Source organism: Pan paniscus, chromosome 8 (assembly GCF_029289425.2).
Source record: "Pan paniscus chromosome 8, NHGRI_mPanPan1-v2.0_pri, whole genome shotgun sequence".
Classification (NCBI taxonomy): domain Eukaryota; kingdom Metazoa; phylum Chordata; class Mammalia; order Primates; family Hominidae; genus Pan; species Pan paniscus.
In genome coordinates, this window is record NC_073257.2 from 146,127,942 (window position 1) to 146,151,604 (window position 23,663).

At 37.6% G+C, this 23,663-nt stretch overlaps 1 long non-coding RNA gene across 1 annotated transcript in view; it reads left to right on the plus strand.

The window, feature by feature from the left end:
* Positions 1 to 23,663, plus strand: part of LOC117978247 (uncharacterized) — a 194,753-nt gene that overhangs the window by 131,700 nt on the left and 39,390 nt on the right. Inside the window, exons 6-8 of the long non-coding RNA XR_008620089.2 lie at positions 14,518 to 14,590; positions 18,038 to 18,081; positions 18,908 to 19,027. This is a non-coding gene — a long non-coding RNA (uncharacterized LOC117978247). The remainder of the gene's footprint in view (positions 1 to 14,517; positions 14,591 to 18,037; positions 18,082 to 18,907; positions 19,028 to 23,663) is intronic.

Sequence of the window (23,663 nt, forward strand, 5' to 3'; positions counted from 1 at the left end):
CCTTAACCATAGCACATGTACATAAATTAGTTACGGAATCAAAACAATTACTATATATGTTTGGCTGTTTTTTATCCTTTGCATCAATGTATATAAATTAACAGTCAATAATACATCAAGATCTTTGTAAAACAATGATTTCACCCTTCTATATTTTCTCCTCTCCTTTCCTTTCACTATAGTGTTTTTGAAAAATTCTTATTCTGAGACTAAATGAGCTCATTTTTATATCTTTGTAGAACTTTTCCCTTGATCTATAAAATACTCTTCCAATTTCTAATCTCTCTTAGCATTTCAGTATGAGATTTTAAAGTTTCCATTTTCACATTTGCATATAATAAGAGAAAAAGGAGGCAGGGCAAATACGTTTTACATGACATGTATCAATAGAAATATATCATTTCGATAGAAATATAACTATAGAAATAACTGTAGGAATTTAAGCGTCGGATATTTCTGTGTCATATATATTAGCTTAAATGCTATTCAGAGGAGAGGATTGAAAAAGAATTCCTGTTAGATACAATGTACTTGGAGGATGAATTTAGTACTAATGGCTGAAGTGCTAGATTCAGGGGGAAATATATTAAAGGGTATGGCAGAAAGTCTTTAATTCTTCAAAATCTGGAGCTGGAGATGTGAGCTACAGATTAGGGCAGACTGTGGCAAAATTGGGAACCCACTGTTGGCATGTTTTTGTCATCTTAGAGTGGCATTTAAGAGCAACAGCACTGAGGCCCCAGGAGAGGGGCTGCAGCTGTACCTATGGATCTGGCAATGACTCTTTGACACACCAGATGGCAGACTTCAGAGAGGGGCAGAGTCACACTTGGAATGGAGGTTGAGCTGCTGATGGAATCCAGACTTAAATGAGACATATCCCTCTCTTAGCCTGCATACATAATTACTACAAGCAAATGTATTGATAATTATTGTAAATCAGATACCAAAATCCAAAATTATAACTAAAATTATTTGTGTATTGCTACACAAAGCTAGATATTTAACTATCACAAAAATAAATAGTTACAGAAAATTAACAAATGGAAAGTCTGTAAATATTTTCCACACATATGAAGCTATAATATCTTCAAATATACAGTCATTAAATATTTAAAAAGTAATAACAAAAGGAAATGAGTAATGTGTATGACAAAGCTATTCACAAAATAAATACAAATAACAAAAACATGTTCAGCTGCTTTAGTAATCAAAGAACTAGCTAAGTCTGATAACATTTCCCTTGCTATGCTGTATCCATACAGTTAAATCCTACAATGTCATGAGTATTACAAACTGCACTGATATTAGCAAAGAAAAATTAAATCAGGAGTTTTATTCTTTAAAGGAGTAAATATTATTTTTTAAAACTATATTTTTTCTACTACTTAGTTTTTCGACAAAAAAACATGTATGCATAGAGAAAGGCCAGGAAAGATATGAAACAACATGTTTCTTAATGAATTTGGAGGATGAAACTCCAAATGAGATGATTACGGCTGTTTTTGTTTTTGCGCTTGACAATATTTTTTCAATTTCCTTATTATTATCTTTTTTTATTTTGAGATGGAGTCTTGCTCTGTAGCCCAGGCTGGGGTGCAGTGGCACCATCTTGGCCCACTGCAACCTCTGCCTCCCAGGCTCAAGCGATTCTCTGCCTCGGCCTCCTAAGTAGCTGGGACTACAGGTGTGCGCCATCATGCTGAGATGGGGTTTCACCAATTTGGCCAGGTTGGTCTCGAGCTCCTGACGTCAAGCAATCCACCCGTCTCGGCTTTCCAAAGTGCTGGGATTACAGGCATGAACCACTGCATCTGGCCTGTTTTTAAATTTTCAAAAAGTAATGTATGTGAACCAATGTTCTGTAAGACCATTGTGCACATTTGAATGAAACTAATGCATATTTTGATGGACTTAGTAATAAATATGAGTCAAAGTAGGTTCATGAGCATAAATCGTCTTAACAATTATCTGAGACATATTATCAAAGCTAACATAGGGAGCAGATAGCTTTTCAAGTTTATTTTCTTTAAATATAAAAAGTAAATCACTCCAATGCAATTGGTAAGCAACTGAGTAAATACAACCTAGTATGCTCACACAGTTGAATGTTACATGGCAGTCAAAATGAATGAATATAACTACATTAAAGAATACAAGTGACTATTTTCCTTTTACTGATTGAAGAAAGTAACAGAGAGTTATTTAAAATGCGAAACTTTTTTTTGTAAAGAGAAAAAAAAAACTAAAACTGAGCAGCAAATTTTTTAGAAGCAAAGTGACATGACTTTGAAAATCGTAATCTAAAACCAAATCACAAACACAGGCTACAGAAGAATGACTAGGTTGGGAGGATGGCTAGTTTGAGGAATGGGCAGAGAAGTGGATATAAATTCTTGTTAAGTTTTTCATCCTGAGTGATGGGTGATAAATGAGGTTTATTTATTGTTGATCAACGAATGAAAATGAGGGACATACTTATTATCAACGATGAGAATGTATCATGAACCAATTGTATGATAAATTTAAATTTGTGCACAAAAGGACTACTAAAATCTGAATTAAAAAATAATTCTCAGAATGAATATTCATCTGTTATAAAATATTGTATAAATATTTACTTAATATTAGAAAAATGTGAAAACATTTTTACTTCATTTTGCAAGGATATTGTCACTTTCTTAACACAATATGTTGAAAATAGAGCAAAATTCATGTGTTAAAGGGAAAATCATAAAAAATCATAAATGAAATTATGTATATTTTTGAACTAAATGAAAAGACAAGATATCAAAATGTGTAGTATGCATCTAAAAAACAGAGCTTAGAGGGAAACTTACAGTTTTCAGTGCATAAATATATTAATTTTTGCTTAATCACTAAATGCCCATTAAAGCCATATTGATAATTTAAACTCTATTGGATTATTAAAAGCTAAAATTTCTCACAGTATTAATATTAAGAAAGCAGAACAACAGAAACTCTTATTGAAGTCATATAAATTATAACAACAACCAGGGCTGATTTTCCCTTTAACAAATTAATTAATTATTTGGTAGTGTGTGGCTACTATCAAAATAGAAATCCTTTGTTAAAGATCTAGTTATCTTTCTAGTATTGATTTCTTGTTTAATTCCACTGTGGTCACATAACATGCTCTACATGATTTCAGTCTGTTAAAATTTGTTGAAACTTAGTGTATGGTAAAGTATAAGATCTCTGTATGTCTTGGAGCATCGCAGAGTATTGGTGAATAGTCAATTTGGTAAATGGTCCGCATCAGCAAATGTCACACGTGTACTTATAAAGAATGTGTATTGGGTAAATGTTGAATATAAGGTTCTACATATGGAAATTTGTCCAACTTTGTGTTTAAATATTTTGTACCCTTACTGATCTTTTACTTACTTGTTTATATCGTTATGAGTATAATGTATGAAAATATCCACCTGTGACATTGAACTTATCTATTTCTATGTTTAGTTCTGTCAACTTTTGCTTTATCTAATTTAAGGCTGTGGCATCACATGTATACAATGTTAGTATTAGTATGTCTTGCTGTGGCATTGAAAGTTTTATTATTAAAAATGACTCTCTTAAACTCCAGTGATACTTATTGCCTTAAATTCTAGTTTACATGATATCAGAATAGGTATACACACTTGTTTATGTTTTTCAAGATATAACTTATCATCATTTTCCATCCTTTTTCTTTCAACTTTTTCCATGGCTGTATTTATAAAGTATGTCTCCCGTATACAGCATATATTGGAATCATTTTTAAAAATCTTGTCTGACAGTCTTTTATTTGGGACATTTACTTTATTTACATTTAATAAAGTTACTGATAGAAATATGGTTAAGCCTGAAAATTAGCTATTTGTTTTCTATTTGTAGTGTCCATTCCTTGTTCCTTTACTTCTCCTTTCTTGCCTTCTTTCAGATTAATCAAATATGTTTCTATTATTCAATTTTTTCCATAATCTTGTAAGTTAGGCACATTTATATTATTTTGAGTGGTCATCCTGGAGATTTCAGTGTGGATTCTTTTTTTTTTTTTTCTTCTTTTTTTTTATTAATTTATTTATTTTTATTGATCATTCTTGGGTGTTTCTCACAGAGGGGGATTTGGCAGGGTCATAGGACAATAGTGGAGGGAGGGTCAGCAGATAAACAAGTGAACAAAGGTCTCTGGTTTTCCTATGCAGAGGACCCTGCGGCCTTCCGTAGTGTTTGTGTCCCTGGGTATTTGAGATTAGGGAGTGGTGATGACTCTTAACGAGCATGCTGCCTTCAAGCATCTGTATAACAAAGCACATCTTGCACCACCCTTAATCCATTTAACCCTGAGTGGACACAGCACATGTTTCAGAGAGCACAGAGTTGGGGGTAAGGTCACCGATCAACAGGATCACAAGGCAGAAGAATTTTTCCTAGTACAGAACAAAATGAAAAGTCTCCCGTGTCTACCTCCCTCTACACAGACATGGCAACCATCCGATCTCTCAATCCCTTCCCCGCCTTTCCCCCCTTTCTATTCCACAAAACCGCCATTGTCATCATGGCCCATTCCCAATGAGCTGCCGGATACACCTCCCAGACGGGGCGGTGGCCGGGCAGAGGCGCCCCTCACTTCCCAGTAGGGGCGGCCGGGCAGAGGCGCCCCTCACCTCCCGGACGGGGCGGCTGGCCGGGCGGGGGGCTGACCCCCCACCTCCCTCCCAGACGGGGCGGCTGGCCAGGCAGAGGGGCTCCTCACTTCCCAGTAGGGGCAGCCGGGCAGAGGCGCCCCTCACCTCCCGGACGGGGCGGCTGGCCGGGCGGGGGGCTGACCCCCCCACCTCCCTCCCGGTCGGGGCGGCTGGCCAGGCGGGGGGCTGACCCCCCCACCTCCCTCCCGGACGGGGTGGCTGGCCGGGCAGAGGGGCTCCTCACTTCCCAGTAGGGGCGGCCAGGCAGAGGCGCCCCTCACCTCCCGGACGGGGCGGCTGGCCGGGCAGGGGGCTGAGCCCCCCACCTCCCTCCCGGTCGGGGCGGTTGGCCTGGCGGGGGGCTGACGCCCCCACCTCCCTCCCAGACGGGGCGGCTGGCCGGGCAGAGGGGCTCCTCACTTCCCAGTAGGGGCGGCCAGGCAGAGGCGCCCCTCACCTCCCAGACGGGGCGGCTGGCCAGGCAGGGGGCTGACCCCCCCCACCTCCCTCCCGGACGGGGCAGCTGGCCGGGTGGGGGGCTGATCCCCCCACCTCCCTCCCGGACGGGGCGGCTGGCCGGGTGGGGGGCTGACCCCCCCACCTCCCTCCCGGACGGGGCGGCTGGCCGGGTGGGGGGCTGATCCCCCCACCTCCCTCCCGGACGGGGCGGCTGGCCGGGTGGGGGGCTGATCCCCCCACCTCCCTCCCGGACGGGGCGGCTGGCCTGGTGGGGGCTGACCCCCACCTCCCTCCTGGATGGGGTGGCTGCCGGGCAGAGACGCTCCTCACTTCCCAGACGGGGTGGCTGCCGGGCGGAGGGGCTCCTCACTTCTCATATGGGGTGGTTGCCAGGCGGAGGGTCTCCTCACTTCTCAGACGGGGCGGCCGGGCAGAGACGCTCCTCACTTTCCAGACGGGGTGGTGGCCTGGCAGAGGCTGCAATCTCGGCACTTTGGGAGGCCAAGGCAGGCGGCATGCTTCGCCGGGTGGTCAGAGCTATTCGCCCATAGTCCGTAGCCCAGAGCCGGGGCTGCTCGGCTCTCCGTCCCGGGGGGCCGGGGCCGGGCTGGAGGCGTGCGAGCCTCTCATCGCCGCCTCCCAGCGCAGCCACCCGAGCCGCCGCCGCCACCGCCACCTCCCTCCATGGCTGCGGCGCCGCCACCCCTTGATTTTTTTCCAGTGTGGATTCTTGTCTTAGTATGGTCTAATTAAATTGGTACATTTACTACTCACTGAAACATGTAAATATCTTACAATAGTTTAAGTCAATTGTTTATTCCTTTTCACCCTTTGCACTCTCATTGTCCTTGTCATTTCTTTTTCATCTGCATGTTGTAAAGCCCATGAGACATTATTATTGTGTTTGTTTCATCTTGTTAAAAATTGTTTATATTTACTCATTTAAAAAAATCTTTTTAGTGTTCTTTTCTTCCTTCCTGTGTGTTCACACTTTCTTCCTTCCTGCGTGTTCATACTTCTATCTGGGATCATTTATCTTCATCTGAAGCAAGTCCTTTAGTATTATTATTATTAGTATTATTGTAGTGGATCTGTTAGCAATACATTAACATACCTTTTCTTGTTTTGAAAGATATTTTCTCTGGGTAGTTGATTCAAATATAGAAGATTATTTTTCTTTTATCACTTTGAGATATTATTCCCTTTTTTTTTTTTTTACTTTTTCAGATGAAAAATGAGCCATAAGTTCTACTGCTTTTCCTTTGAAGAAAACATTTCTATTTTCTCTGGGTACTTTTAAGATTGTTTTTGTGTCTTTAATATTGTTCTTGCCTATTTACTTTTTTCTTTCTGAGATCCAATTACATTTTTGACAAAACTTTTGACAGCATTCCATATGTTTCTCTCATTCTGTTATTTTTTCTTTTTTTCTGTACCTTTATTCTTTATCTCTGTACCTCAATTGGATTATTTGCTACTGAACTTTCTTAGTTTACTACTCTTATCTTCAACTGTGTTCAAACTGTTTTTAACCCATCCATTGTGTATTTATTGCAGATATTTTATTTTTTGCTTATGTAATACTCATTAGATTGCTTTTATGTAGATTCCAATTTTCCATTGACATTCTTGATCTCTTCATTATGTTGTACCATAAGTCTGTTCAGTCTACTATAAAAAATACCATAAACTGAGTAGCTTATAAACAATAAAATTGATTTCTCACAGTTCTAGGAGCTGGGAAGCCCAAGATCAAGGGAGATTCTGTGTTTGTTGAGGGTTTGCTTTCTGGCTCACAGACATTGCCTTCTTGCTGTGTCCTCACATAATGGAAGAGGCCCATACACTCTCTGGAGTCTCTTTTATAAGGGTACTAATCCCATTCCTGTAGGCTTCACCCTCATGACCTTAATCTTTGGGAGGTGTCCCAAAGGCCCCATCTCCTACCATCATCACCTTGGTGGTTTGGATTTCAACCTATAAATTTTGAGCATGACAGGACCATTCAGTCCATTACATACCCAAAAATATGTGCTTTTTCCTCTTGGTTTTTAGTTATTTTGGATTCTAGCATGCCTCATACATTTTTATTGGATTTCAGACATTGAGAATAAGAAACTGTAGCATCTGTGCATGGCATTAGATTTTTACTTGAGAATGTGAAAAATTTTTTGTAACAAGGAGATAAAGTAGCACTGTGTCACCTTGCTTCTGTCAAAGTTTGATTTTAGACTTTGTTAGAGTTGTTCCTATAAATTTCCTCTTACTTTTAAGTCATGGGTCATAATCATAGATGATGACCCTATCTCCAGGGTCATGGTCCTTCTCGAGATTCACGTAAAAGCTCATTGTATTTATAAAGATATCGTCATCTTTACAAGGCTTGGACTAATCTCTTTCTTTTCAGATCATGTGGCTGCTGCAATCCCTGCTCAGCCTCCCAGATGCTATTTTCCATTGAGTTTCTTGGAGTTTCACCCTGTGTATGTGGAGGTTTCAAATTAATGCATTTTAGTCAGGCATGTACATAGGAGGAAAAATGATGGTTCACTGGCTACGTGTATTTTTGGGGCAGGATAAGTAAGATTACAGAGCCATGCTGACTTGTCCCCTTGTGTAATGCCCCACAGACCCCTTTTGGAGGAAGCTTTGCATCTCTTGCACCTTCCTGCGTCAGCAAGTAACTCTTTTGCAAGATAACCAGTCCTACAGTATACCAGCAGATTACCAAATGGTTACAAGTTCCTGATACCTGGTATGTCCTGGGGAAGAGAACAAAAGTCCCTTACTCGTGATGTAGCTCCCACAATCTCCAGCCAGTCAGCACTAAAAGCCCAGGAAACTATTAGCTACCAATTCCTGCCTTGGGGGGTAGGGTTGTCTCCGGGATCCCACATGTGCAGCTAGGCTCAAGGTTTAGCTTATAGTGACCTTTCCCTCATTTTAATGGTAAAAAACACACTCCTACATGGAGATTTTTATCTGCTAATGATACGTGCAATGCATGTGAGAGCATTTAGATGCTGAGCGCATTCACCAACCACAGGTCTGCCTTTGCATACTTGACCTCACCAGTATTTTATGAATGTTTGTGTACAACTCCCATGAAAGGAATTCCTCTTAGGATACTAGCTGTTATCTCTCCCTTTGAGCAGCCCACTCTGCCTCTCAGAGTGTACTTTTGCTTTGCAGTAAACTTCTTTGCCTACTCTTACTTTGGACTTGGTATCAAATTCTTTGTGTGGTGAATGAAGTCAAGAACCTGAACCGGCCCACCGGCAACATTTTCAGATTAGTAAATACTGGCAAGTAATTTTCCAAAGTGGATTAACTAATCCATATTTCCACTAGCAAGGATAAAATTTTCCTTTGTTTCACATCTTTGTTAATTCTGCACATTACAGTACAATTTTATTAGTGGATTTTCCCACCGAGTGACAAAATAATTGTATCCTAATCATTACGACAACTGAAAGCTGGTCCCCACATTTCTGAATGCCCCTCGGGGAAAGTAATATCTCTGTTGATAACCGCTAAACTATGCTCATGTTGTATAGTCAAATAAAGCTATTTGAGTGCGAAGGGAATGCTCCAAAGTTGCGGGCAGCAGTGTAGAGCTCTTAACATATGATGCCCTTTACTGCTATTTTATTGCACTAGTCACTTTTTTTGGTGATTTTTGTTTAAACCCCTCTCCACATTTGACTGTAAGCTTCATGAGTTGGCTTTGTTTGCCACTGTTGCTGGCAAGTGACAATCAGTAAACACTTGTGGATTGAAATAATTACTGAATGCTTAATGCTTTAATTGATCAAAAACCTGCCATGGCAGAGAAAGAGAGAGATTAACAGTGAGATCCCGGATGGGAAAATGAGAAAGTTACAGTGTTTGCCATCAGACAGGCATGCAAAACGTTTCAAGAAAACAGAGGTCATCCTCAGAGTTAGAACTTAGTTTAGAGCCCCTGTATAACCAAATATTCTGTTGTGAATAGAATATAACGTCTTGAATGGAAAGGTCTCAGTTTGACTTTGCATAAAGCCAACCTTGTGAACTTGTTACCAAGATTAACATGCTTTCAAGAAGAGTCCATATTTTTTCCCAGTTACCTATTTTGAATAACAGACATGAAGTAATCTTACAGATTCCGATGGCTTATTATTCCTCTCGGCACATCTATGTGATAAGCTTTCCAATTCCCATTTGATAGGTGAGGAAAGTCACTGAAACATTTTCTTGGATGTGGATAGATGGTTTGAAACACTCTCTGTACTATTTTTAAAAAGAATATCACCCACTCGGCTACGTGACAACTTTATTGACACTGTAGCCACATGAAATTTATGTTTTATGGTTCCCCTTTTACCTGTAAATTTACCAATCACAGAGGTTACTTGACCCAGACAGAGCCCTAAATCAATTTCACTAAGTTATTTGAACTTTACCCTGGTGGTGAAATAAATAGCAGTGTATCTACCACTGCTGTGAAGACATCTTGGTACATCAGTGTTTTGTGATAACAACTTTGGAAAAATAAAACACCACACCAATTAGAGATAACCGTATGCTGAAACACAGCTTTAATTTTTTACTATATAAGCAGCCAAAGGTTTTTTTTAAAATTATTATTACTAAGTGTGTTTTGATACTATGCTATACTTCTTTTCTAAATGAAGAAATCTATACTATTGATTAAGACTTAGAGCTTCCAACTTTAGTTAATTTTGATATCTACATATGGGATTAATCTCATTTGTTCTACTTGGTGGAACTTTTATAAAATTCTTATTTTAGTTGTGTTCAATGGCCCAAATGTACTTTTTCTAGTCTCTTCCTTGTTTTCTTTCAAATGTTTCTAATATATAACTGTATGCCCACAAAAAGACATGATTTTTGAGATTTATATTTTGTTGTTATCTTGGTATATTAGTTGATAGAAGGGGCTTAATTGTTTCACTGCAAGAGATCAGATTTTGAATTTGAGATTATTATATTTGAAACACAATTGTGCAATAACAAGATGTTCATACAAAGCCTTGGTCACATATCAAGTATTTTATCTCAAGAGCAAGATAATTGGTATTTAGAGGATCTACCCTAGCAGGGAAAGTCAAAGTTAGGATCTCATTGATAGGGAATCTATCACAATTGTTTTCCATTCATCGTATGCTGGCTGGGTTTTTCAAGAATTTGGCTGGATTAGAGAGGGTTTTGCAATCAGGAAAAAAAATGTCCTGGCACTGTAACCTGTGAGGACCCAGAAATGTCAGGGAAAAATAATGTAGTTTTTTATAGTTTTTGCAAGTGAATCTTGGATTTCCAAATTGTTAAGTCCAAAGATAATGCTCTATGGAGACTGGCTTCCCTGGATTCTTTGAACCCGCTGCACACTGATTTAATGAACTGTAAATACACTTTAAAATATACATGCATTTTAACAGTAAAGAAAAAGTCAACAGCTAATATAGTGCCTCATGTCTTCAATTTTTTTTTTTTTTTTTTTTTTTTTTTTTTTGAGAGGGAGTCTCGCTCTGTCTCCCAGGCTGGAGTGCAGTGGCGCGATCTCGGCTCACTGCAAGCTCCGCCTCCCGGGTTCACGCCATTCTTCTGCCTCAGCCTCCCGAGTAGCTGGGACTACAGGTGCCCGCCACCACGCCCGGCTAATTTTTGTATTTTTAGTAGAGACGGGGTTTCACCATGTTAGCCAGGATGGTCTCGATCTCCTGACCTCGTGATCCGCCTGCCTCGGCCTCCCAAAGTGCTGGGATTACAGGCGTGAGCCACCGCGCCCGGCCTCATGTCTTCAATTTTATATCACAAACATTTAAAATGCATATGTGTATTTTATAGATTTAACCATAGCATGTATAGAGTTTGATATGCCGGTCAATTCAATTAACCTGTAATTAACATCATAATACTGTTTTTATTTTAAATGAACATTGCACCGATATTGTCTACTCTTTCTTGTATCTTTGTCACCCAAGAAAAATGTAAACTTCTCAAGCAAGAGCTTTGCTTTAATTTTCTTTCATGGTACTTAAAATCATTTGCACAATTTATGTTTTCCACATCAATGCTGATGGAAAAATAAAATAGCAATAAGAATGCAGCAGATCTGTATTGCATGAACTCTTTGGAGCACAGTGTAGTAAATGTGGAAGGACAGGGAAAAGAGTTCAGCCTGACATTTTGGACTTTGCAATCCAAGAATAAAAAGATATAGAAATCATATTACAAAGAAGAAAGGAAAATGCTAAATGAAAGTCCAATTACATGATGTATACATGTAGAAGAAGGGCTCCCTAAAATAAAAAAAATCAAGCTGGATGTCAGCTGAATTTTTGGCAAAAATAGAGAAGAATAAAATTTCCAGAGGGGGATAAGAAAGAATGAGCTATCCAGATAGGAGGAGGAAAACATTTCTCTTTATTTTTTTTTCCAGGTTACTTTTGTTGTTATTTCTGGAACAAAATAAAAAGCTATTAATCAGTAAGAATCCGGGAGTTCATAGCATTGTCGTGTGTAGACAACAGTGTCTCTAGGTAGGAATATAGTTAAATTCTACAAGAGAAAAGGAATTAGGATTTTGAAACACACTGTGCATAAAAAGACTGTAAAAACATGTTATTACTCTGTAATTAATACTATTTATTTCCCATAATTTAAAAAAATCCAGTGAATTAGAATGCCTGAAAAGTAATTAAGTATGAAAAATTTGTTTTTTGTTGACACAGTAAAAACTAAATGGAAAATTTTTCTTAATATTCTGTCTTGCTATACTTTTTATTACTTTCAAAATACATTAACTCTGCATTTAATTTGCATTTTACTTTGTCCTTTAGAGACTTTCATAAATTTTAAGTTTTTCTTCTAATACGCTCTCCATGTTTATTGTTTAGGAATAATTTATACATGAGTTGCATAATGTATAATTCTGGTGCATATACATACATATTTTTATAAATATTGTTAGACTTATATGTGTATATGAAAAATTAAAAGTTTTATATCAGCTTTATGGCATTATAATGAAACACATTAATAATAAATATTCTAGGAACAAATTGTTGGAATAAGAAAGTATTTATTGAACAAAGAAATTTAGTAGGAAGGGAAGCAGAAAATACTATTTATTTGTTCACACTAATAAGGAAATGCCATAAGGTAAAATATATAACAAATTATAAAAGTACATATTTGAATAATTTATACACAATATATCTTAAACATTGAATAAAGGACTCAGTGGAAAATTCTTAGATCATTTACAATATTGTTCCTGAAACTTTAAAAATATTTATGTATGTCTATAAATTTGAGACTCTTTGTGCCTATAATTTTTCTTTATTTAGTCATCTATTGGTACTTTCTTTGGCCTGAAACAATTTCTTCAAATTGATCAGGTTCATACTATATCTAACTTTAGCAGTAGATGAATTATAAATCTTTCTAATTCTGCATTTTGTGGGATTTGATGGTATAGAATGTGCTGTCATTTTCCAGTAAACAAATGTACAAAAATTTGTGTAAATACTTTCATATTTACAAAATCTAAAAATGGATATATTCATTAGTCATATGATCTCTTTCCCTCATTTATTTATATCTATATTAATTATACTGGCTCTAAGCTACCACCCATCTAAAAACAACTTTTTGAGAGAAAAAGACACACTACAAATATAAAAATCTTATCAATTGTAGAAACATCAATATGGGCAAGGTCTGCAAACATATGAGTATATATTTATCTACAGGGAGAGGTATGCCTGTCTTCCACAGGTAGCCTTTATTCATTCATTTAACAGAAATACTGAGTCCCTACTGTATGTATGGAAGAGACTAGGTTTCAACAATAGGAAAATAAGTTAGAAGTGGTCTATACCTGAGAATTTGCAGTCTCTTACCTGAGATACACAAATAATTTCAATAAAGTGTTGTATTATAATAGAGATGTGGCTATAATACTAAAAAGGAGCACTGATAATGTTCACTATTAATGCTACTACAAGATTGCTTTGTGGAGTAGAATCCCCGTTGTTCTACTGGCATGGCTTGAGCCATTCAAATATTGAAGGGAATTCTGGGGTTTCTTTGATTTCAGCAAAGGGATACAATGAGTTGTTTTCATCATTGCATGGCCATTGCCAGAGAGTTTTACAGAGTGTTACTGTTGAGCATCCCCAGGCCAGACCTTGCTCTTATTCAGAAACTAAGGTTATGTCAGCCAGGCATGGTGGCTCACGCCTATAATCCTAGCACTTTGGGAGGCCGAGGCGGGTGGATCACCAGGTCAGGGGTTCGAGACCAGCCTGACTAAAATGATGAAACCCCGTCTCTACTAAAAATACAAAAAAATTAGCTGGGCGTGGTGGCGGGCTCCTGTAATCCCAGCTACTCAGGAGGCTAAGGCAGGAGAATTGCTTGAACCCAGGAGGTGGAGGTTGCAGTGAGCCGAGATCGTGCCACGGCACTCCAGCCTGGGTGACAGAGCAAGACTCTGTCTCAAAAAACAAAAACAAAACAAAACAAAACAAAAACTGAGCTTATGTCATCTTATAATAGAAACGTAATGGACGAGAAGGTCCCAAACAAGGCAAACAGAGCCTTCATTAGATGCTTCTGGCTGTCAGGAATTGGAGCTTGGAGTCTGAGTTTTCTCTCACCACACCCCGTCTGCCATCTCTGCCCTCCATCCTTGCCATTTCATGCAGTTGCCTCCTGCCCTAGAGGGATGAACATGTTAGATGGAGAAGTTTCTTCTGCAGGAACATTGTTCAAGAACAAATCATCAGGCACGTTTCCCTGACTTCAGATTTATGAAACTTAATCTATTCATTTTCAATCCTCTCTGGAGGCCAGGGACAGATGTGTCTCTCTCCTACTTTAATATCTATTTATTATTTTGTATCTATCTGCCTATTTATCATCTATATAGCTATACACATATATGTATATACATGTATGCGTGTGTACATGATTTCATAATCTGTGTTCCCTACTACTTTATTCCAGCATGTAAAATCCCTCACTTCATATTTCTTTTTGTAAATGATGTTTCAATTTTACATTAGAGAACAGCAAAATGTAACGTGCTTGTTAATAAATTGTTCCTTTGTGCTTCCCATGCCCCGTGTACTCTTTCCTATTTTGCTTTAATGTCAATTGCAATATTCCCTACTGAGACTGAAATTGATGTAAAATATAAGATTCATGATTTAATTTTCATAACCCAATCGCTGAATTGGAAGGCACTTGGCATTTATAATGTGCCAATTTTAAGAATGGCTAAGACATGTTTTTGTGTCACATTGATTATTCTTAATAAAAATGTATATATTTACTTAACCCCTTATTTTTGCAGAACATATTGATGCTCTGAAAGATAACCCCAGAAGAGTATGGGGAGACATACACAGTCTACACAGGCCTGTAAGGTAATTTTTAGAATTTGTGCTGGTTCAGTGCCTATGGGAAGCCAGAAATCGTAATCAGTGCATAGCAGAAAGGACATTCAGCTGGTCATAGGGAGTTACTAAGCAGATAAAGACAACATTGCTGAAGACAGCCTTGTGACAATAGTGACAGGATCAGGCCCAGTAATTAGGCAGTTTGTGGCAGTTGATAGGAAAAGACAAAGAATTATCTGTGGTTAACCCACACACGCAGGCACTTTGGTTGCTGAAGAATCACAGATGGCACAAAAAAATTGTGGATCAGATGGGTCCCAAATTATGAGCACTGAAAACACAAGCTGATGTATTTTTCTAAAAGAAGGCCATTTTATACAATTCTTACACAAAATCACAAAGTTGTTTAGAAAAAAATCAAAAAGAACAAACGTAAATGGAAGGATATGCAATGTCATAGTAAAGGGAGAAATAGAACAGAAAAGAGTGATCAGAAGGAACTCTCCACAATTGACCTATACAAATACAAACAAAGTGATTCAGAAATTGTTCCTGTCCTCAAGGGGTTCATAGGTTAATGCAGGACGCATGTGCACGCGCACATACACACACACATACACACACACAGATGTGTAAATATCTATAAAATAAGACAAGATGTTATAAATACTACAATAAAGTTTAAAAACATGTCTGGGTACTGAGAATTTAGTAATTCTTTTTATGTGTGAGGGTGGGAGATTTTTAAAAGGCCAAATAAAACATGTGATGTTTATGCTACCTCTTGATAATTGAGAAGAGTTTGGAGAAGTAATGTGGACACAAAGTAGGAAATGAAGAATTAGAAATTAGTGCCCAAGGTCAGAAGGGACAAGATAGGAGAATGATTCAGTGTAGAGATTGTAGGCAATGCACAAGATTGTATGTTCCTTTATGTGTGTGTATGTGTGTGTGTGTCCTGCCACTAGCTTTCCTAGGGTCAGGTATGATGATAGAGCCGCAAATGGGAATGAGTGTGAACATTGATTGTTAGAAAGCATAGCTGCTAAAAATCAGAAAAGTGTGATGGTAAGAGCTGGGCAGGTCATTTAAGCTTTGCTAATTCTCAAATCAACACAAACACTTTGCAAGAGATACACACTAGTTAGGTGATCAGGGAGTACTTGTAAAAGGTCAGAAGCTTCCAATGTACTTCCAGTACTTGTCTAAATCATTCTATATAAAATAGAATATCTGATCACCAAAATATTGCAAGGAATATTATTATTTATCCTTATCTATTAGGAAAAGAAAGCTAAAAGGCAGAAATTCTCAAGTTATTTTCCAGGTGACTGTTTAATTTATCTAATTATGAGAAACTACATGAATCTTCAAAAAATAGCTTCTTTCTTCAGATTTACAATAAATGAACCGAAGTATTATTGACAGAATACTATAATAATTAAGATTGGTCTAAAATGGTTGAGATTAGCCAAACTCTCAGTTAAAGCAAATGAGCTAAGACTTACAGAAAAAGTAATCTGCCTTAAATGCCATTTTCTCTTTGCTTGGCCCCAAATGGCTGAATAAAAATGCTGAAGCTTCAGTCTCTTTAATACAGAAATAGACTTCAGTATCTGATGCTATCATCAGGAACTATGTATCTTGTGTGAGTGATTTTTTTTTTTGCTGTGAGAAGCAAGGTGTATTCATTGCCTATTTCTGTGGAACAAATAATCCCTGAACTTAGCAACTTAAAATAATAAACAGTTATTGTTTCATGATTTCTTTGGGTCAGGGATCTGTGTGTGGCTTAGTTGTGTGTTTGTGGTTCAGTGTCTCTCACAAGGCCGAAATCAAGGTGGTGGCCAGGGCCACAGTCCTTTCAAGGCTCACCTGGGAGAAGAAGGATCTGCTTTGAAGGTTATTCACCTGATCATTGTCAGGCCTCAGAGGACCCATTTCCAGGCTCACTCACATGCTTACTGTCAAACACCAGGATTTTGCTGGTTATTAGCTGGAGATCTCTCTGAGTTCATTTCCTGCTGTGTGGCCTTTCCATAGGGCAGGTGAAAATATGGTAACTGGCTTCCCTCCGTAGGGCAGGTGAAAATATGGTAACTGGCTTCCCTCCAAGCAAGCAATTAAGAGAAGAAGAGAGATCATCTAAGAGAGAAGCAAAAGTCTAACCTCAGAAGTGCCATCCAATCATTTACGCTGAATCCTGCTCCTTAGACGCAAGTCACTAGGTCTAGCCCACACTCAAAGGGAGGAGGTGTGACAAAGAGGGGAATACTAGGAAGTGGGTGGGGATCACTGAGGGTCGTAATGGAAGTTACCTACTACAATCTGGCTTCACGTTTTAGTTTTTTGAAAAACCATTCACACACTCCAAAATCCCAGTTAATGGTTTTGTAGCTCACTGCATAATCCTCCGATTTGTTCTCAAGTTTTTAGTTGTCTGTATTTATTATTATAAGCTGCAGCACTTTTTTATTTAGGAAAATAAGGAAATTGAAAACACAAAGGTGTTGCAGAATATGGGAAATCTATACTTAACAAATGCATGGAAGATGACACAAAATCCCATCCACATTCCATTTCTCTTGTGAAATTTGTCACAGTGGAGGGAAAATAATGCTATGCTCAAAAGCCTATAGGTAACAGCAAACGGTCCAAGTCAAAACAGTTCTGATCTATTCTTCAGAGGGTGTCTAAACTGGAAATATAGTTGACATTTTGTATTAAATGCAATTGAATTGGTTCATGGTTTTCCTCTTTACATGAATTTACTAATACTGTTGTATTACAAATGCTATATTTTATAAGATCCATAGTTTACTTTGTTTTTATCTATCTTTGGAGAGCAATCAAGAGACATAGAAGCAGATAATCAGAAATGTGAGGAAGGGTCTTTAGGGATTACAAATATATTTGTTTCTATAAGTGGAAAGATCTTACTGAAAGGCATTAATTACTAATGGAAAGAGCTCAGTAGCTGGTTTTTAATATTTCAAAATCGCTAATGGAAAATGAACATTTAGCCATGATAAAACTGTATAGACTAAATGATTAGTTTATTTGCTTTTTTCTGTAGTTATATCACTGAAATATGAAAATTGTCACGTATCCGAAGTTCTCATTAGCATATATTTGCTCATGTGTGTATATATGTGAATATATATGTATGTATGTGTATATATATTTGTGTGTGTGTATATATATACACACACAAACATACACACACAAACACACACCTCAATAGTGGTGGTCAAATAAATTATTGTTGAGTAAATTCAGTTGGATGAGCAACACACCAATATTAGTTTTTTAAAAAATGTTGAAAACAACTACTCAACCCCTGTATTTACAAATGAGAAAAATTTGACACAGAAATAAAACTGACTTCTTGCAACACATATAGCCAGTTAGTGGCAAATTTGATATTACAACCAAAACTTCTGATTCTTTTTTTTATTTCTTCTAAAAAAAAAGCAACAAGAACAACAGAAAACGGGATACATGTGCGGAACATGCAGGTTAGTTACATAGGTCTATGTGTGCCATGGTGGTTTGCTGCACCTATTGACTCATCCTCTGAGTTCCCTCCCCTTGCCCCGTACCCCTCAACAGACCCTGGTGTGTGTTGTTCCTCTCTCTGTGTCCATGTTTTCTCATTGTTAAGCTCCCACTTATGAGTGAGAACATGAGGTATTTAGTTTTCTGTTCCTGTGTTAGTTTGTGAGGATGATGGTTTCCTGTTTCGTGCATGTCCCAGCAGAGGACATTATCTCATTCCCTTTTATGGTTGCATAGTATTGAATGGTGTATATGTACCATATTTTCTTTGTCCAGTCTATCATTGATGGGCATTTGGGTTGGTTCCATGTCTTTGCTATTGTAAATAGTGCTGCAATAAACATATGTGTGCATGTGTCTTTATAGTAGAATGATTTATATTCCTTTGGGTATATGCCCAGTAATGGGATTGCTGGGTAAAGTGGTATTTCTGGTTCTAGATCCATGAGGAATTGCCATACGGTCTTCCACAGTGGTTGAACTAATTTACATTCCCATCAACAGGGTAAAAGCGTTCCTATTTCTTCACAGCCTCGTCAGCATCTATTGTTTCCTGACTTTACTAATTGCCATTCTAACTGGTGTGAGATGATATCTCATTGTGGCAAAACTCCTGATTTTTAACCCTCTTTTATTTTGGCTATAAACCAAGACTCTGACTTCATCTAGGTAAGGGCCAACTTTCTGAACATGAAGAAAGAAAATAATATTTTTTAATTAGGACAAACATGAAGACAAGAATCTAGCCTCCCTGGACAGCAGATGTCTTTCTTCTTTCTGCTCCAGGGCCTTGTCCCAAGAACCTACGTAGCTATGATGGACAAGATTAAGTAACAAACCACACAAGGGCTGAAAGCTGCTGGAGAAGTGCTCTGGTCACCTGTCCTTAGGCAGTAATTCTGGAAGGTATTTTGTATGCTTTCATTAGTTCTAGCTAAACTGAAGCCCTCTGGAGGTTCATTATGACAGTGTTGATAATGTGCTTTTGTTTTAAATCACCATTCCTGTGGTTTGACATACATAGAAATATTCACCGATTTTATGTATATGTTTAGATGATTTGTGACATATATATCATCAGTTAAATATCATCAGAATCAAAGATGTGGGAAATTACCATCACCCCTTAGTTTCTGCATTAGTTTCTGCATTAGTCAATGTCCTACTCCCATCTCTTGCAATAATTGATGACCTTTCTTCACTATAGTTTTACTTTTTCTAGAATTTTGTATAAGTGGAATTATACAATGCAATGTCTCATGTGTCAGGCTTCTTTCACAAAAAGTTATTGATATTGTGCGTATCAATATTCCCTTCCTTTTCATTGCTAAGCAGTATTCCATTGTATGGATGTGTCATTTTTTTTGCTTATTCATGTGTGATAGACCAGTTGTGGTATGCCCACACCACTTTCTAGTTCTATGAACATTCACATGCATTAGGGAGCATATGTGTGTTCATTTTTCTTGGGTAAATGTCTAAAAGTGGTATTGGTAAATCATTTGACAAGTATATGTTTAACTATCCAAGGAATTAACAAAATAGTTTCCAAAGTGACTGTGCCATTTTGCATTCCCACCAGAAGTCATCCTTATCAATGTTTGCCTTGACCAGTCTTTTTAATTTTAATCATTCTGTAGCATATGTAGTGGTGTCTCACTGAGGTTTCAACTTGTATTTCAACTAATGAAGTTGATCAGGGTTTTGTGTGATTTTTTTTTTTTTTTTGCCATTTATATATCTTTCTTGGTTATCTCTGCTTCTTTCTGTCTCCAGTTCTTTCTTAAATTATTTGTCATGTTAATGAGTTAGAAAGAAGTCTTTATTCTGGATTAGAGCTTTTTAACAGATAATTACATATATTTTCTCTGATATATCTTTTGCTTTTTGATGTTTAGAATCTTTCAAAAGCAGGAGCTTTAAATTTTGATGGAGTGTAATTTATAATTTTTTTCTTTTATGATTAATGCTTTTTAACTTTCTAACTTAATGCTTTTTTTGCCTAATAAATCTTTGCCTAAGCTGAGGACAATTCTCTTCTCCTGTGTTTTCTTAGGGAAGATTTATAGTTTTAGGTTTTCTGAACAGGCCTATGATCTCTTTCAAGTTAATTTTTTGCATATCACTGCTTCCATCCTGTTCCGTTGTTCTATATGTATAGCCTTATGTCAATACTGTGCTGGCTGATATCATTGCACATATTTTGTTGCATATTTTAAGTATTTCATGTTTTTTCATGTGATTATGTTGTAATTTTAATTTAAATTGCCATTTGTTTATTATCACTATATAGAATTACAATCGATTTTTGTATATTGCTGTTATGCCCTGTTGCTCTGCTAAACTAACTTAATAGTTTCAATTGGTTTCTTTAAGCAGATTATTTAATGTATTCTACTAAGAAGATAGCATATTCATTCTATACAGACACTTTTACATCTTCCTTTTTAATTTTTATGCCTATTATTGCTTTCTCTTCTTTACTGCACAGCCTAAGACCTCAAGTAGTCCATGATCATGAAATGCAATGGTTGTAATACATAATGCATTATCCTGAAGCAGCTGGCCCCACAGAGCTCTGACACAGCCTTCTAAAAGCACAGTTAAAATGCCAGTTTAGAGGCAACACTCTGAAAGAATGGGTGTTATCCTTCTGGGTGCATTACATACATTAAATTAAAGATTTATATGGTTCATTGTCCTCAATAAAAAAGGATGCCAAGGAATGAAAAGTGATATACAATCAGTCTCTAAGACTGAGATGGTTTGTGTTATGCATTCCCACAACTCCGATTTCCATTGAACTGAAGGTCATGGTTCCCAGTGTGGCACACTCTTGCCAGAGTCAAATAAAGAATTCCACTGGGCCACAAGTTATGGCAACTGCCAGGGCTCTTTGGACTTTTTGTGACCAGGAACCAGCAGATGAGAAGAGGAGTCACCATAAATCAGAGGCAATTGACTCTGGTAGACAAGAAGACGTAACACTGCTTCCAAGCAGTGAGCGCAGGGGGCTGTAGATGTGCTGAACCCAGGTGATGTACTAGGTGGCTCTGGGTACTAAATACATATAGCAATACTGGCCTGATAAGAGTGTGATTTAAGAGGAGTCACCATAAATCAGAGGCAATTGACTCTGGTAGACAAGAAGACGTAACACTGCTTCCAAGCAGTGAGCGCAGGGGGCTGTAGATGTGCTGAACCCAGGTGATGTACTAGGTGGCTCTGGGTACTAAATACATATAGCAATACTGGCCTGATAAGAGTGTGATTTCCAGGGCTCAGATACTGCAGAGAAAATGGTTTGGGTCACACCAGATAAGCCAGTAAGACCTGCCAAGGTGAGAGCGAGGATAAGACTTTAAAATGGATAATGGAGGAGAAATAGAAGGAGTAGCAGTGTGGCCCTGAGCATAAATTTTCAAACAGGTCAGCAATTAGTTCCACCGACTTTCCTCTTCTACATTTCCCCTCAGAGAGAGAGGGAGAGGCACTTGCACCACACAGGAGTATTGCTAGAACCTGCAGAAAGAAGGTTTGTGGGGTGGAGTGGGAAGTGGGGGCTCTAATCTCTTTCTGAGAAGGTGCAACTGACTGCAGGCCCCTGCTGCTGTCTCACATTTTCCCTGAGGCTATGCTGGTCACTGCTGTGTCTACCCATGATGGAGCACACCAGCTGTGCTAATGCAGGCCTGTTCCCATGAGATGGGGGACTCCTTAGTGGATTACTTTGGTTTCAGGACTCCCCATCAACTCGAGTCTTTTCCATATGGTGCTGCAGTGGTCTGACATTCTTCCTACCCAATTCACTTTCCTTCCCCTTTCCTTTCCTTCACAGGTGTCAGACCAGCATTGTGGTCTAAAGATCGCCCTGCTTTCTTTGGCTCTATTTTTTTTCACAGTTGTTTCCCCAATAAATCTCTTTCATGTCTAATCTCATTTTAGCATTTGCTTTTTGGAAGGCCCAAACTATCATATAAGTCAATATAAAATGAGCGATTATTTTAGACTTTGAGTTAGCATTCTCACAAAGGAAGATACACAAATGGCCAAAAAAGAAGCATGTGAGTTATCAGAAAATGTAAATTAAAGTCATAGTTACATGTCATCTAACACCCACTAGGACTAAAATTAGAAATATTGAGAACAGCAAATGTGTGAAAAGTTACAAATAGAACTCTCAATGATTGCTGGTGATTGTATAAAAGATTACTAAAACTCTGGAAGTGCTTTAGCAATTTCGTACACAGTCAATTATACACATACTTTTTGAGGTAAGAACTGCACTTCTATTAATATAAATGCATTAAATGAAAGTTTATGTCTAAAGATGGATTTCTACAAGAATATTCACGGAAGCTTCATTTGTAATAGCCAAAATTTGGTAGCAGCCCAAATGTCCATCAAAAGAATGCATAAAAATATTTTGTAGATTTTAACAATAGAATAACACTAATCAATAAGAGGAAATGTAATACTGAATCAGAAAACAACATTCGTCTGTCTCAAAATCACTGAACCAGATACAAAACTTACTATATGATTTTCTTTATACACAATTCTAAAAAAATACAATTAGTCTATAGCAACAGAGAAGAGATTGGTAGTCATCTAGGATGGATCAGGGTGATGGAGGCACAGAGGCCCTGCAAGGAAGTGGGAGGAGGCTTTGCGGGCAAAGAAAATGTTCTGTAGCTTGATTATAGCAGTGCCTTCCCCAGTGCATCAAGTGTGAAAATTAATTGAATTGCCAATTAAGAGAACTCAATTTACTGGACATAAATTATACCTCAATTAAATTGATAAAAATATTTCCACACATGTAGATTCATCAAAGATATTGAAAATAAACTAAATGTTCTAATTTGATGGAATGCAACCCCCATTGTTTGGAAGCTATGTGTCCACAAATAAAAACTCAGAGATAAAGATTGTGTAAAAAAATTAAGTATTAAAACATATGCAGTACACGGGAAAAAACTTTCTAATACTACTGACATTTTTATGGTTCCATAGCTCATAAAACTATGATCTGTGTTTTTGTAAAGTGCAAAGGGTTTGTGATGTTTTGTATTAGGTTAGAATCACAATTTCAAACATTTGTCATGTTCTTCTTTTTCTTGTATCATGTGATTTTCATATAAATGCATTTCTTGCATATGTACTTGAATTTATTATGAGTAAACAAACTTGAAAAATTACATCACTAGTAAATTATTGAAAGTGCTGAGAACAAAGTTGTTCTATATTCAGTAAATTTTTTAAAACACATCATTAAAACTTGTCTAAAATACATTTCTGGAGATAATTCTGATTATTATGCTCATAAGTAATGATTCCATCATTTAAAATGAAATACTATTAACATTTTAAATGGTATATTAAAACAGTATTTCATCTACTGAGTTTCCATAATTCTTAATAAGTGCTACAGCATTGAAATGCAGTTACATTTTAGTTTGTATTGAGAAGCGCATTATATCTAACATTTCAATAACACAGTGTTTGCTCTGTAATATTATGGCTGTATGTATAGTTTATT